The 17,523-nt window shown below is 36.0% G+C and overlaps 1 protein-coding gene across 2 annotated transcripts in view; it reads right to left on the bottom strand.

The window, feature by feature from the left end:
• The window catches only part of PRKN (parkin RBR E3 ubiquitin protein ligase), a 766,653-nt gene that overhangs the window by 93,059 nt on the left and 656,071 nt on the right, over positions 1-17,523 (bottom strand). The window lies entirely within an intron of this gene.

Below are 17,523 nucleotides of genomic sequence, written 5' to 3'. Positions count from 1 at the left end.
GGTAACTATTATTGGCATTCAACAATAATGGCTTACATAAGGATGTGTCACACATCTCACACTGAAATATCTTGTCCTGCACATCCGCTTGTCTGCTCCACAGTTTAAACATAGACTGTACTACTCATTGTTACAAAGGAATTTGGAAACTAAAGAACAATAAGAAAGAAAGAGGGGAGAGGAGACTGATCTGAGAATATTGTTAATACCATACAATATGTTCATAATGAGCGGGCACTTTGGAAAAGGGCAGCATTTAAACTCTGAAAAATGAAATGGTTGAATTAAAACACCTGAACAAAGAAAAAACCAAAAAAAGCTCACCATCTCTCATATAAAACATGTGAATCAGCAGAATTATCACCATCAGATCTACCGAATATGAAGTACTCACCCAGAAAAGAAGCCTTTTACATCGTTCTGTGGAAGGGCATCCATTTGCATACAAGCACACATGCAGACCATTTATCACAACACTGGTGAATTCCTAAATTTGTTCTCAATTTTTTCTCTTTCAGACTCTAAAATTAAAATTGTTCAATAAATATCTGTATGCTACTACTTCTCACGTACATTCTCACATTAGTTTAGTTTGGAAACTCAGTTGTCCTCAGATAAACTAGCTTTCCTACTTTCATTATTCTCTATTTCATCACTTCACAAGCAAAACATCTTAAAGATAACTTAAAGCTTTTCCTGTGTATAATGAATAACAAGTCTATGCAAGGTCCGTATTACCTTCATCTTAAGGATCTCCAAAGACAACAACAAGAGCAAGTCTCACTGGCGAAGCAATTTAGCAGACAACTTTTTTTTTTTTTTTTTTCCTTACCCAGCTTCTGAGCTGGGTTGATATAGCTGAGGATGAGGGGATAAGGTAACTTCATGTTCCATCAAATCATGACCCAGTCACTTTCAGGCCAATCTCAGACATGCTAAAGTTTCAGGGAGGCTGCTTTATCTTAAATTGACTTTCCCTAGTGCTAATCTGATTAATCCAGTTTTACTGCTGTAAATAGATGGATTAGTATAAAGAGATCAGCAGGGGAGTTAAGAAGATGGCCTGGAATTTTTCACATTCTCTTCTGTTTCATTAATTTGTATATGCAAACATAAAATTGAGTCCGGAGTAAATTTCATTAAAAGCTATGAAAAGTGCTCAAAGTCAAAGGATTCACGCATAGTTTCTGAGTTCAGATTCTTTTTGTTGTGATGATTGTTTAGGTATATGCTGTACCTAAAGTTTGTTCTAAACACAACAGCAAATAAATAAGCACATGCTTGTAGGAAATGTCTACAGCCTCATGCATCTCACCTCCTCAAGTTATTATTTCCAAGGACTTCTGTTCTAGGTCACTCTCACCTTGACACCTTTAAATCAATCTTATTTAGTTCCTCCATAATAGAGTTTTAATGCCAAGACATTTTCAATATTAATGAAAAATGTATAAACCAACATAATTATCAAAGTAGAAAAAACACAGGAGAAAGTGTATTTGAAATGATGGTACAGCTTTCTCATGTTCATATGGATCGTATGGCACAGAATTGAATCATTTGTCATATATTCCAATAAGATGCAAGATCTAAATAATGGACTGGATGTTAGAAAGTCTCCCATATTTGATACTTGAATAATCTTTTTAATAAAATATAAAAATGAATGCAAATATGCAATATACTTTTGGTGCAGGGCCATCAGTTATGTAATACAGCAAATGTCATTTGAGATGGAACTATAAACTGCAAACCTGCTGGAGACAGATAGTTCTGTTTTCTTTCCTTCACTTGTGACTGTAATATGCACATATATATGCAATTCACTATACACCTTGGTTCATGAAAAGAAAAAAATTCGCTTACAATATTTGCACTAAACTATTTCTGGTGTGTTTTACTTCATTTGTTTGGCTTATAAATAAAAACGCCCCAAATTCCCTGATATTTTGCCACATTTTAAAAAATAATTTATTGTTTGGCTTTTCTTCTGTAAAGTTTGCTGGTTTATTACTGCATCTACTGAAAAATCATACATGTAAGGATGAAGTATATACTTACATTTATTCAATTATACATTCACATATATCTATAATTCTTTTTAATTCATTAAGCACAACCTTATGGGTTAGGAAACATAGTATGTATGCTAAGCATTATACAAACAAATGACACTAAGAAAATTCAGCTGGAGAATATAGATGAAAGTTGGTAATGGTGGAATAAATTATATCAGAATACCTATAGGCAGAGAGAAAGAAAAAAACCCATCTGTCTATATATGGAAAAAAAAACTCCAACAGAATATCTGTAAACAATTGATAGCTGTAACTCAGCTAAATCTAAAATCAAGCACTGCCAAAATATTAATCCTAGATCCAGACCATAAAGATGGATTCCATCAAGAGACAGCAGGCAAATGTATTAATGCTGGCAAAACCTCATTCTTATAACGTCCATATCAATAAATCTCCAAAGCAAAGTGTTTTAAAAATGTAGCAATGTGCAGACTAAATGATGTTTGGTAATTTTTGTTTTTTTTAAAATGACCTTACTATGGAAAATATGTGACAAATTTAAAAAAGGATATTTCTATGAAAAACTCTGTGAAAATGAACTATCAGATCTTACAGTTATCTGATTAAACATTTAGAAATCAAAAATATCACATTTAAAACGATTTTGCTGTGTAGAAAAGAAATGCTTTTTTATTGTTTCAAAAATTAACCATTAGTCTTTCATATGCAACAAATGCATTTTATGAATTAAATACATGATAAGGTAGCACTATGGGACCGGAGAGAGATAATGTGGTGCTTTTTAAAGAGTTTCTCAATTTAATTTGAATAAATAGTAAAATCAACTTTTCATTCTTCCTTGCCAAAATAAAGGTCCTTCCTATCTTGCACCACACTATCCATTTTGCTAAACTATGGGCCGAAGGTTTACGACACTTCCAGACTATTATATCAGCTATAATCTAAGGAATATCAAGCAAACTTTTCATTGATATCAGGAAAAAAGTGAGCCAGGTCTAGATTTGAATTTTCAGTGAAGGATGACAACTCTGCAAGTTAAATTTTTTTCTTTCTTGAACTTTCAACTTCGAAATTCTGTATAACTCCAGAAAGACACTGAAAATTAAAATAAGCTGCAGGGAAGGACCTATTAGCTCAGTGGTATATTTTAGAATACAGATAGTGTAAGTGGCTGTTTAAAGTAATAAGAAAAATATAGTTGCCATGTCCTAGTGGAGTTAATTCAGATTAAAATCTGACAACCCAATTTACATTTAAAAAACTATTTCTCAGCAGCTACCTTCTGAAAAATAATGCCACTTTTGCAGTCCTAAGAGACATCAGGAAGCACTGAAGAACAATTAAGTAAGCTAAGGTTAGGGCTGCTTTCTTTTTTGTTTTTCTTTCTTTTTCTTATTTTTTAGAAAGAAAATGAGTTTAGCTCTAACTGAACATTTATATATTCCTTAATCTAGAATTTGTTGATAGGACTTCTAATAATTTATTCTGTGATATAAACATCATGGTGTCTAAGTAAAGAAGTTTGCTACAGTTTAACCTGTATAGAAAGTATCATTAAATACGTGAAGCCCTCATGAATTTTTCAAGCAGACCTAATTAAGAAGTATGCTTTAATATGCATGCTCCTTATTTATTATCAAGTTGTATCATACACCTTACATTGCACTTACCTGTATCATGATGTAATTACAGCCATAAGGACACAGACTTTCACACCCTACTTGCACAGTGCTTCCTCTTAAGATCACCTAGAAATGATTTCTACCATAACCATAGTCTAGCTTCGTAAATGTAGGCACCCACATAATAATTCTCTCAGAACAGCAGCTAAAGTACATTAACATCAATAAGCCGTTGACTGAGACTCCAGAAACTTCACATTTCTCCTTCCTTAGACGACTTAAAACCTAGTTTAGAATATAAATGGAAAAAACCCAATCTGGTAAGAGTTACTCAAGGGGTTAAAAGTACTTTATGGCATGTGAGCAAAAAGAGGAGAAGAGGGATAAAAATAAACCTCAGTTTCTGGGAGTCTCTCTCTCCAAGTGGAAGCTTAAAAACTGATACTTAGCAAAAATGTTCTGAAATTGTGTCTCTGTAGGGCATTCAAAAAAAATCCATTAATAATGTGTTTGCTGTTGTTGAAGTGTCTGTTATGAGGCTCAGGCTGTGTGAAAGCCTGTCTCTCCGCAAGAGAGATATGACAGGATTGTCGGGAGGGATAGAAGATGGCTGAAGATGGATATGTGCTGCCTGTTTGACAAGTGGTGAGGACAGGAAGGGAGATGGATCAGTAAAAATTTCCATTAAATCAAGAAAAACACAACTTGCCCCTAACATCACCTCTGATAGTTTCTTAGACCAGCTGCTTCCCTGACACCCTACCGAGGAACAAATTGCTTTCCTAGCAGGACATTTGGACACTCCTGCATTAATAGATATGGATCCCAGCATGCCAAGCCAAGCAAGAAGGCAATTTAATATGAGCAACACTGTCATCTCAATTTAGGACAACAGTTAGGATGCCCTACAGGGCATTGCAACAGCTTCTAGAAGTACACAGTGTAAGACATTCTTTCTGTCTTAGGGCTATAGAAAGCTGGTATTTCTAGTAAATAGCCAAGCCAAGGAGAATGGAAAATGTAAATGCATAGATGACAACAGCATTGTACTGTCTAGGAGCATCAGTTTCAATTCAAAGGCCTTTCATTTCTGTAGAGAACTGCAGCAAAATTTGCAGGGAAAGAAAAAAGTAAAAACCTTGAGGAGACAGGAATAACACTAGGTGGCAGGCATTTCACTTCCAGGTGGAGGTACATTTCAGAACAAAATTTTAGCCAGCTCAGATAGCTACAGTCTTACAGTCCTACAGAAGAGGGAGGACACAGAAACTTTTAATATTTACTTCCTGGTAGTGAACGCTTTTAAAAAGTCTAGTCGTTTTCAGTAATTGTGCTTTTATTTTTGCACAAGTGCACTCTTCATTGCAATCTCCAGCTAAGTTTACATGGCAAAACAAAATGGACATGTCATACTTTGAAAACAGTGGGCAATGTAGTGGGGCAAAGTCTCCATGACTATATGGAGGGAAAGGATTGCAGATTTTCCTGAGTGAGCAGCACATGCATTCCTGCAAGACCTGAGTAGTTTGGTGAGGCAATGATTGGTTTGTTGATTGTATGTGGTAAGAGAAGGATGAATAGTGGAATCATCTGATGAAGGAAATAACAAGACTATTTTGGAATCTGACTGTCTCTTTACCTCCTCCAAGTCTGAGGAAAATATTTCAGGATTAAGTGGTGCAGACAGAATGCCTTGGAAGGCAGCTTCAGAAGGAAGATGAAAATTTAGGCCTGTTGGAGAGGACTTAGAGGTAGGTGCCTATAAGAGAAAGGGAGTGAGTGACCAAATGTGTTACTTCACTGGAAAACAGAGTTGTTTCCTCTATGCTGCACACAAAGATCAAATCTACGTGGTAGAGAAAGCAAAGCTCTTATCCCTTAGCCGGATATCTTGATCAAGGATGCTTTAGAGGAAGTATTTCCTGACCAGCTATCTGCCCCAGTTTTCAGAGGCAAACTCCACCTGACTTGATCCAACTCCAGGCATGATTCAAGTACACTGTTATTCAAAATGTATCCATCAGCAGTGCAGGCCCATCTCCCTTCTCGCTTCCAGCTCTTGAAGACGTTCACCTGTGCATGACAGTGTGCGCCTCTTAGTACAACTGCAGAGTTACAATACGTGTCCAGATGTCTAACTGGTGTCAGGAAGACGTTACAGAGAGAGTTGCTTCCCAAAGAAAGACATGAGTGACTGACACTAGATACACTACTTCAAGTTTTCTAAGTGAGCATGGGGTTTCACAGAAGTGCTGAAGGTAAGTCTTGTCCTCTGTCTTCAGGGGACCTGCTCAAAGGTTCCTCCCCTGACTGGGTTCATCAGCACACCTTTTAAAGATGGTATGAACAGAAACAGCAGCATTGGTTGATTCACCTGTGACCACTTCCAGAAGCAATACATGATGTCTGGATAACTACTACTCTGATAAAAGTTATTTTTTATTTATTTATTTATTTTAAGTTTAAAGGGTGCAAAGGAAAAAAGCTTTCAGGAGTAGTCCTGAGAGATCAAAAAAGGCTATATATGAACAGCTTACCATTCTCTAGAAAAGATTCTTCCGACCCTAGTGAAAACAACATAGCATGCAAAGAGCTCTTATTGTTATTAAGATCTTTGAGCCACTGTGAATTGTTTAGCGTATCAATCAATCAAAGCAGACTACCAGACGAATGAAAGTAGCCAATAACAAAAGTTACATTAAGGCAAAAGTAAACTCCCAGTTACAATTCCCATTAGCTTTTTGCTCCTCTCTGATAATCAAAGTTTAAAACACCAGTAACAACTACTTCACTAGAAATAATCGTAACGTTACATAATTTTGTTCATTATTAACATAATATTTATTTTCAAGGCACACAACCATTCTTTGGGAACCAAAAATAGATCTTTTCAGATGCTTCAGAAAAATACATGCTTAAATACACTGTCAAATGCATGAGTCCACACAAAACCTATGAATTTCACTCAATTCCTAAATACACTTCTAGCTTGTAACAAGACATTAGTTTGCACTGGTATTGGCAGGATAAAGGATCCTTGCTGCTCCTAATATCTCTGTGCACATTCCATCAACTGTTCATAGGTACCAAACATGCATATGTGCAAAACCACCTTCTAAACTTACTGAAAAACCTTTGAAAAAATAAATCATGTCTCCTGATTGGTGTCACTGAAATATTCTGCAACTCCCACTTACGATAACCTGCCTTTGACAATGGCAAAAACTTCCATAATTTTAGTATCAAAACAGATTAAATAAAAAGTATGGCTGACCTTGATTTTCAAATTTATTTTATCTGGTTTGGGTGACTCTTTTAAACAAGCCTCTCATGACAAGGAAACTGAGATATGAACAACATTCCAATCCTAGAAGCCTAATACTTTTCCTTACACATCTCAACATATTCAAATAGAAAGGTTTGGCTGCAGAAGTCTGAAACACAGGAATACAAAATTAATGGCAGACTCTCATTGCAACATAATGAATGCTAAAATAAAATGGAGGTCTGTGAAAGGGTTTATACTATTTACAAAATAAAAATATCACAAAGTAAAATGCCATAGAAAACACAGTTGTACTACAAGAGTACCTTTAAATGAATAAACCTTGTCTGCTGCCTGGAAATGTTCCAAAATCCATCTTTTGCTGCATTGTATATATGCATGTATTGTTCTCTGTGTAAAATCACAGGAAAGTCTCAATAAAGAGATAAAATGGAGAAACTGTGAAAAATGTCTTCAATGAATTCATGCAGCAGGAACAGGGTTATTTAAAAACAGCGATAATAATAGTCAAGTGCTGCATTTGAAAGGATTGTACAACGGGAGAAAATAAACCATACACAAAGAAAGGTAAAAGAACACATACACAAAAGAAACAGAAATGCTGCAAGAATAGCTAAAGGCTGAAGAACCAAAACACTACAGATAAAATATGGAGGGAATTAAGGGACTCTAACTGTATACAGAAGTTTTAAGATAAATATGAAATCTCACTCAAAAAATGTAGGGTCTTTTTCTGCTTTAAAGCCAAGTTAATTGAAAATACCTCAGAAAGAAAGACTGAAATACTTCCCTGCTTGATAACAGCTCTGAAGACTTTAATTGAAATGTTTTTTATAGAACTTGGTAAGGAAGGGATGAGAGGGTGAAACCACAAGACAAATGTTAGGATTGAAGTAGTACAAAAAGGCATGGAAAACCCACATGCACCTACACATATACAGAGCATGTTATGCATCATTAATTCTAAGAAAGAGTCCTAAAAAGAGTAGGCTGGGCCAAAGGGAAGAGAAGAAAACTACACTGAAGAACTGGCATACATGCAAAGGTTTCTAGATCTCAGTGATGGTGACTTGTTTTCCCACTTCAATACACATTCAAGGGAAAATTCAATAAAATAATTGTGAGATTTATGGGGCATAAAATGTGAATTATCTTTGCTAAGATAAAAAAAAGACAGGTGAAGGACATATGACTGCAACCTTTCCTGATTCTCTCTTATTCTAATTTTAATGCTGTATATGGAGGCAGCTGGACAGTTTCCTTCCTTTTACACAATGCTATGCATCAAACTGCAGTTTCCATGAACATTTTCAACCAAAACAACTGCCAAATGTGTTCAATTACAGCGTGGCCTGTCCAAAGAGCTGGGAGACAGACAGCTCAAACATTTGAGACCTCTGAAATTGTGGACTGTAGGAACTAGATAGATTACTCTTTTAAAGCATAAGTTGAATGTTTCTTTCTTTGTAAAATGTCCACAGTGATTTTATGACACAGTGGCTAGTTTATTCTGTGTTATCATGAAGCATCAGCAGTGCCATTTCATAAGCAGCTGGCTATTCAAAGGAAAAAGATTATCTAATCAAATTCTGGCAGTGGGAACTCACAAGAGAGGTGAAAGAACTAATGTCACTCTGAGCTAGGACTGGCTTTCTATAAAGCAGTATTTAGAAAACCACCAGGGATATGAACTCTTCTTAGGTTTGTGTAGATTAGTCGCTGACAGCACATAAGCATTCTTTAATATTGCACTTACTCGATTTTATCTGTTTCAGCTGGCTTTTATTTGGGATTCAGTATTTGTAGAGCAAAGTCAGCTATAGATTGGAATGAGCAGAGTCAAGGAGAAAGTTGATGGCACATCTCACCAATTTATTTTCTTCAAAACCAAGTGGACTGGGAAGAGAGTAGAAAAAAGACCCTTTTCTTGGATAAGGAGCATTTTGAAAACTAACATCTTCCTTCTTTAACTGAGTCATAACAACAGAAAGGAAAATAGGGCCATTGTTCAGGTTCAGGTTTCCTCACTGTGCATGTAATCTGTTATTTTGGATTAGGAGAAACGGTTATTGTGATTTATACACCTCAGTCCAGCATCTGCCTTTTTTTACACTAACACACTCTTGACTCAAGCTCAGACTGTGATCCATTGCAGTTTGCAGATCATCTTTTGCCATGTTTCTGTCTCTCTAAGCATTTATCCTCTCAGAACATACGGATGCTTGTACTTGTCGAAGTATAGAAACTTTATGTTTATCATTACTGAATTGCTATCAAGTTCCAAACGATTTGCTGTCCCCCAGCTACATATCCTATGCAAATTTAATGACCTTACATTATAATAATTCATCAAGGCATCAGAGAAAATATTAAAACCTGTCAGCCTTAGGACGGACTTGAAACATCCCTCTGCTTTGATTTTGAAATCCTGATAAATAGTCTATACACAGCTTTCCAACTAATTACGTATCCACGTAATGGATTTATAATCTAATCTTGTATTTCCTAGTTTGCCTATGGGAAATTAATGTCAAACAATGTGAGGAGCTTTACTGGATTCAATATAGATGACATCATCTATTTCTCTCCTACCCACAAATCCTGTTACTCTGGCATAACAAAGTTAGATTGATGTGATAAACTTCTGTTAAGTCCATGTGTCCTGAGGCTTTCTTTTCTTGTCCTCCAGGTGATAACCAGTAGTTTGCCTACTTGCTATGGTTTTCCCTCAGGAATTCAGGATAAACCTACTGGGGCTATATGTCTCAGGTTCCCTTTTTTCTTCTTTTTAGACATAGACTTCATGTTTTCTCCTTTTCCAAAATCTTCTCTACCCATAGTCTTATAAGTGACCATTAATGTTCTGGATTTTCTTCAGCCATTCCCACAGGAAAAACTTCATCAGGCCCAACTGAAAACGTGCCTCTATCTTGTACTTTTACTACTATAGCTGCTATTTTTGTGACACTGATTTTACCTTTTCTAATCAACTGATCAAAATAAATAAACACTTTTGCCTTCTTGGAGCTGTTTAATGATAAATTTTCCTCTCCCATGAGAAGCCAACAAACAGCTTCCTTGATTTTTCATGTTACTGTTTCTACTACTTTATGGAAAACTTTCTGAATATTCTTTGGCAGACTTTCTATTATAGGTATCTTATTTTGTGTCTTGCACTTTCTGACTTTGTCCCTGTTTGCTTTCTGTTTTCTAGCCGTTCCTAGTGATACAACCTGCTTAAAGAATTTACGCACTGCTTTCTTAATTTTCAGGTCATAAAGAAGGTCATTGTTCAAGCAAGCTGGTCTTTTCTTACTCTTCCTAGTCCTTCTTTACATTGAGATAGTTACCATTGTGCTCTTGATATGATTTTTTTACTGAATCATTAGCTCCCTTCCTCTGCTTAGAACTGATTCCTTATCAAGTATACAAGTTTGCTCATTTCTACTTTCAAGAAGTCACTCTTCTCCTATTGCTTCACTTGAAGAAGTATGTTTTGTTTGATTGATTTTTTGCTTGCTTTTGTCTAGGGGACTTATTCTAAAAAAATCCATGTCTACAAGAATCAAACTTTTTTCTTCCAGGAGTTGACCACTGGCCATCCATATGACAGAATTTAAATACTGTTTTTTTCTGAAACATAATGAAGGAGAACATGTTTGAATTACGCAGATAACATTTTTGCAATCACAAAACATTTGCAAATGTTATTAGGGCAATTTATTTCTGCCACATGTCATCTCTTCAGCAGGAATACTCTGCATGTATTAAATGGTTTTTAATGCAGTTTTGAATAGTTTTATGTCACACTCTGGAAATAAAGATTGAATTGTTTATTCTGTTTTGACTGAAATCACGTAAGAGATCTTTTGCTAATAATTAATGTCATATCCCACTGGGACAAACACTATTTGCATGGCTTATAATAAAAACAATTCAAAAACACTCATGTGTTGCCCTGAACAGTGAAAGCTTGTGATGCATATTGGGAAAACACCACTGGTGAGAACCACAGCAGCATGTAAAAGCTATTATTGTATTGTACATTTATTGCTAAGTTTATTTCCTCTCTGATTTATTAAAGTCACCAATTACCAGTTGTTTTCACTCCTCTGATAGAAGGATATGGTGAATTACTTGCTCAGAGCAATGCTACTATTTGGTAGCCACATTTTTTTCCATCTCGAAATCTGAAACACTTTCCTGACTTCATGCCCAGAAAAAGCTTCCTGTTGCTGTAAAGGATTTTAAATTATGATAACTTGAAAATTAGTTACTTGAAAATACAACATTTTTTAGGTTCTAATCAATACATATTTGCGTAAAAATTCTACAATGACTGGAAACTCATGCAAATATCATGGTCACGTGGTTGGGCTGGTCTTTGTAAATCCAGTGCTTGTACCTTTAAAGCTTTCATCCACTTAATAGCCCACTCTGTACACACTTGTAGTCCCCCCACTGCTCCTGCAACTTCTAGCCGCAATTCATGATATAAGCATCCCAATTCTGTCTTCATTTATACAAAGATTTGGCAGGCAGTTTCCCTTGATTCTGAACACACACAGTCATGGCACATATACTCTAATCTACACTTCTACTAATTTATGCCAGGCTCACCCACCAAAGGACTTAATAAATTATAGGTTTTCCTATAGAATCTGCATTTTCAGACTGGTAGGGATTTCTGGAGAAACCCCCACTTTACCAGCTGTCATTCTCCATCTCCACCTCCTCACCAGAGACCAAGAAAGCAACCAGAAGTGTGGCACTGCCTCACACAAACTCATGGCTCTCAGGAGAGGAGGCAAGTTAATGTTCTTCTTGTCTCCCAGGCTGTTCCCATAAAACGCAGAAGCAGCTGCTAATTCTTCAAGTCAAGAGAGGGAATGAAGATATTGGTGTTCCTGTGAGAGTTTTGACTATTCAAAAAGACCTGGTAAGATCCCACCAGGTCTTCTTAAACCTTGCCGTAAGGCTGCTTCCTTGTTGATCTCATTTTCCTATTTACTTTACCTCCATCTCCAGTGGGGAGCTTGTGAATTTCAGTTTTGATCTTCTGGCGTTTTTTAAGATTTCAATTTTCTCATTTAGGTCAAATGTCACTGAAAGACTACGTCAACAATAGGCATATTCAACTAATTATTTATATATATTTTTAGAATGACACTACTCAACAAGATTTTGACATAAACATCGTTTAACATAAAAGATTAGGAAATTTCAGAAAACACATTTAAGAGACATACAAGAAGTTCCCTAAACAAAATATGAAAATAAAATTTACATTCATTTTAGTCTGAAGGGAAAAGTAAGGAGAAAACAGTATTATCAAGTTTATATATGATAATGTAGCAGAACATGCCCCATGCCTATTTTTTATTTGCTGATTATATTTAATATTAGGCACTGGCTTTAGATTGGTGGCCTAAAAGTCAATCTAATCATTTCAGGTGTGGATAAGAGACCTATCATTGTCATTACCTGGTATCACATAAAGAAAATGACAGAGATAAGTACAGAACATACTACTGCTATTTGATATTTCTTAATGGAAACAATGCCCAGTTTAACCAGCCTATTTTACTGCTCACTTAGTCTGAACAAGTGAGCCTCCAGTTCCTTTAAACCTTACTCTTTATCTATTCACGTATGTCTTTTAAGTGTCAGTGGAATAGATTTTCTATCATGGTAGTGATTGTCACCCAATTTAACATGAGAGCTTTCAGAAAAAAATATATAACTGAATGCTATAAATGATTTAATTTTTGAGAAATATAGGGATAAAATTGAGTTAACTGAGACTTGGTTATCCACCCATTATTCTCCGCCCTTAGTTCAAGGCCTCCATTCACAGGTATATTATATTATCCTTATCAGAATTTTCCCTTTTCTTCTCTCTCATGATGCATACTGCATTCTAGTTTTCTATTATTTCCCACTGAATTACAGTTGGTTGTTGTTCTCCAAATCTATGACCTTGCTTTCATTAAGAATATTATTAGTTTACTGTGTAAGGGATGTTTTTTATTTAATTTGGTCATGATATTTTCATTTTATTTTCATAGTTCGCCCTTGACTTTGCAACATTTTCTTTACTCTCTATTACAGCTTAGTGACTTTAATATAGTTGTTAAGGTTGAGATGCAATTTCTATTCTAAACTCACTTTCACAAGCTTGTAACTTCTCCCAGCTATTCTCTTTCAGGTTAAGGGGGTTTTATGCTTATGCTTTGTTAGAAGTAGATTTTTGTTTGAAGCTTCCTAAGCATCATCTACTTGTTTTGAGTTATCTAACATGAAAAGATAGCAGTTTTGCAGCAATCAAGACAGTTTTCAGATGCTTTTTTTGGACTCTGATAATTGAAAACCAGCTTTGTTTCAGCACTTCAAAATCAGCTTTGATTGTGGAATGGTGGCTTTGCTATCTCTTTGAAATGGTTTTGAAACAATGAGGTTCTGCATGTGACATCATTAGTAACTTACTGAAGTGGTAGTGATGAGGAAAGTTGATCTCAGAATAACTCTGTTCTACTTAATATTATTTTTAAAAGCTGTTTAATTTCTGTAAGAAAATTACATTTTGTTATATTTTAAATCATTTTAATGCCATTTCCCTTCCACTTTTCAAGGAGTGTAGCCCAACCAGATGCATTACAGAGTGTCCGGTCAGTCTGGGTTCTGTTGAAATAATGCAAGATGTGCAATGAAAAATAAACATTTCTTTTGTACTGGTGAAAATACAAGCAGTTGCTTTGCTTCATTCCACAGACTTACTGATGTAATTACAAAGAAGTGCCTGAAAGAGCTTTTGCTTAAAGGTCCAGTAAGAAATCCTACATGGCTGTGAGCTCAAGAGGAGCACTGGGAAGCTTTAGACAACTTTTTGATGGTCTTCACAGAAAAGCTGTTCTTCAGGGAAATGTTAATGTACAGTACCCCTAGGTTTTCTATGGCCCCTCCCTATGGTATGCTTGTAATCTGCATTTTGTGCCATTCCTTTTTCATCGCAGAGTTTCACAACCTCAGTAAGTAATCATTTTATCCCCTCCACATGGAAAATGTTGTAGCCTTGAAAGAATGAACCAAGAGCCTGGCTGACCAATAGAGATTTTATGTATTTCAGAGGGTCAAGGTAAAGCTGAGAAAGAAACTCTTTGGACATGTCTGTCAGTTAATAGAGAAATATAAAAACTCGCAAACATTTTTAATTAGAGTACTACTTTTAGTAAAAAAAAAAAAAAAAAAAAGGTCATTACTTGTAAGTTCCAAACTGACACAACCTGCTGCTTTTCATATTTGTACTTACAGAGAATGGACACTTAAACCCTAAATCTCTATTGCACTTTTTTACTCTGACATCCAATAATGTAAGGACTACAAGAGCCACAGAAGCTATAGAAAGCTTTTTTTTTTTTTTTATTTACATGAGCTGCTTGATTTATGAGCCCTGTGATTTACTCTTGAGTTGGGCTACGGGCCAGAATTATACCAGACACATAATGAGGGCATTTTTTTCTTTACCATTCAGAACTTTGAATTTTTTCCCTGGCTAAGCTACAAACGCTAGTCAATAGATTCATTCTAATCTAAAATCTTATTGTTCTGGTCCTATCTTTTTACTCCATGTTTTCTCATTGATTAAGCAGCTCTTGCATTTTACAATAATGCAATAATACAATCCAAAGTGCCTCAGGAGGCCTTCATATGAAACTTCATATGAAAGGCAATAAATAGTCTTACTTTGATTCATATTTATTTTCCTTTTCATTTATAAGTGATTTTCTGCATTCAGCCCATGTTTCTCTTCCCTGTTCAAATATAGAAAGTTTTTACAAGATTGCTCAAATAAGCCTCTTACACAATTAGAATCCTGCCCTCTGTGGCTGCCATTCTCAAGCAGCACATCCTCTGCTGATTGCATTATTGTTCCCCCTCCAGTGACTCAGTGATGGATCTGTTTATTCATACCAAATCTTCCATTAACCCTTAGTTCTGATAATTTCAAATTATTTGTATTCATTTTACCGATTATAAAACTGAAATCAGTATATGAACTGTGTAAGCAGGAAAGCTCAGGCATGTTTTGTGGTCTGAGACAGTTATAACCTGGAGATTTTAATTCACTAGCTGAAGATAATACAGGTTGGTTTAAAATAGCACTGTTCCCCAGGGCTTAGTACTAGGTCCAGTTCCATTTAATATCTTTATTGATGGTCTGGACAAGGGGATAAACCTCAGTAAATTTGCAGATGACACCAAGTTGGGGGGAATGTTGATCTGCTTGAGGGCAGGAGGGCTCTGCAGGGGGATCTGGACAGGCTGGACCTATGGGCTGAGGCCAATTGTATGAGGGTCAACAAGGAGAACGCCAAGGAGGTTTAAATTGGATATTAGGAAAATTGTTTTCACTGAAAGGGTGGTGAAACATTGGAACAGGCTGCCCAGGGAGGTGGTGGAATCACCAGCCCTGGAGATATTTAAAAACCTCCTAGATGCAGCGCTTAGCAACATGGTTTAGTGATGGACTTGGCAGTCCTGGGTTAGTGGCTGGACTTTATTTCAAAGGTCTTTTCTAACGATTCTATGATTCTATTCTATGAAAATGGCTGCACTTTTCCATCGTGTTCAAAGTGTTTCCCTCTGTCATAAAAGGGATAATAATCTTACCCTGTATGTAAGTGCAATAAGAAGTCAGAAGACAGAGCTCAGTTTCCCATACATGTAGAATTAACTGGAGATTCCTATAAACTGTTTATTTCTCCTTCACTCCTATTGTGAATGTCTTTCCCCATGGGCCACATGATAAAACATTTTTCCCTGACTGTCAGACATATTTGTAGACACTTTGTTGAAAAGGAGTAGTTAGAAAAAAAGGAGTTCTATGTCCTCTCCAGTCATAAATTGCCATTATCTTTAAGGCTTGACAGAATTACGAGTTCATCTACTATAATCTCCTGAGCATCATAAGCCATTAAATATCACCCAGATACTGCTACATGGAGCCCAATTATTTTAATTAGACAAAAGCACTTCAGTGGTCAAGAGACTAAACTGTAGTGTGTCACAGGCATAGACCAAAATAGACAAAGATGTCATCAAAGCTGAGGCTCTTGCAATAACAAGGAATTTCTAGGTGAGAAATGCCCCCTGAATTCCCAAAGATGGTATGTAGCTCATCCACCAACTTTGGCACTGAATGTCAAGTCCCTGCCAATGACACCTGAGAGAAAACTGTGACTTCTTCAGATTTGGTGATCAGTTTAATCCTGATCTTGGCATCTGAGTATGACATACTCAGTGGGTACCTAAGAAAAGGAATCAGTGTCAACCAGTGAAGTTACTTCTTTGGAGCTGTTTTTCCAGATCTACGTGCTAAAATCAATTTACAGTAAGCTGTGGATATTTCAAATTGTATACATTTTTGTATTTCAAAAATTTACAATATTTGTAAAATGTTGTTCTTTTTCCACAGGTGAAGAAATTTGAAGCCCAGGTAGCTTCAGCTCTGGAATCTGAATATTGAATGAGTAACAAAGTTGAGTGTCTGGTACCTCTATTATGAAAATCCCTAGCACCCTTCCAGGGAAATATTTGATCTAGCAGTCTACAGCGACTAAGATTTAATTGAAGCATGCTAAAATCAACTTTTACTGTGATTTTAAACCTGACTCCTATTTAATATCAGCCCTCAGTTTAAAATGATGCTTGCAATTTTAGCTTATTCCCACTTCAGACAAATTAGTAAAATTGGGACCATTTATCTTTTGCAAAACATTGGTTTACAAATCCAAGTCTGAGCTGGTTTACATTCATAGAGAGCAGTTTTATCCTCTCTGGTTCCTAGGTCTGTGTGTCCAGTTTTGACTTATCTTTACAAGCAAGAACTTGGATTTTATCCTGGTTTTCTCTAATACAATTTTGCTGACTCACATATAGCACTATTCTGCTATCTGTGTTCTCATGCTAGATTACAGAGACCAGCAGCCTCCATCCCTTTATCAGGTAACTACCTCTTTTCTCTACCTCCTTGCTCCTTCTTTCTCAGAACACATATGACAGATTTTAAATGGTGAACTACTAGGTAAGCACAGAATAAGAAATCAAGCCAAAACACTGAAGACACTGCACATTCAATATAAAATTCACAATATGCATGCACAACAGGCATTTTCCAGATGCTGCGTGACACAGAAATCAGGGAAAAGCTATACCCTACATAAATCAAGGATACAGAGTTTGATTACAATAGGACATCGCATAATATTCTGGACATCTAGCAGACAAAACGAATTAAGTTTCAATTCTAGCTCAGAGTTGGAGACACACATGTTGCTTTCTAACATTATTTTACTAGCTAGTTGTCCATCATTTGGGATGTATAGGAAAAAGCAGTTATTCTACCTATTGAATCAAGCACAAGTAATTGATTTGTTCTCCATAGAAAAAAGTATTTGTTTTGCTTTTGATAGTCCTATAAACTAATGTGATCCATGTTATTAATAACGGAAACACTCTCTAGATTGCTTTATCCACTCACTGCTGACAGTTGAGTTTCATATCAGTTACCAGATGAATG

This window comes from Falco punctatus, assembly GCF_963210335.1.
Source record: "Falco punctatus genome assembly, chromosome: 5".
Taxonomy (NCBI): Eukaryota; Metazoa; Chordata; class Aves; order Falconiformes; family Falconidae; genus Falco; species Falco punctatus.
Note: the sequence above shows the minus strand (reverse complement) of the source record. Positions and strands in the feature narration are given on the sequence as shown.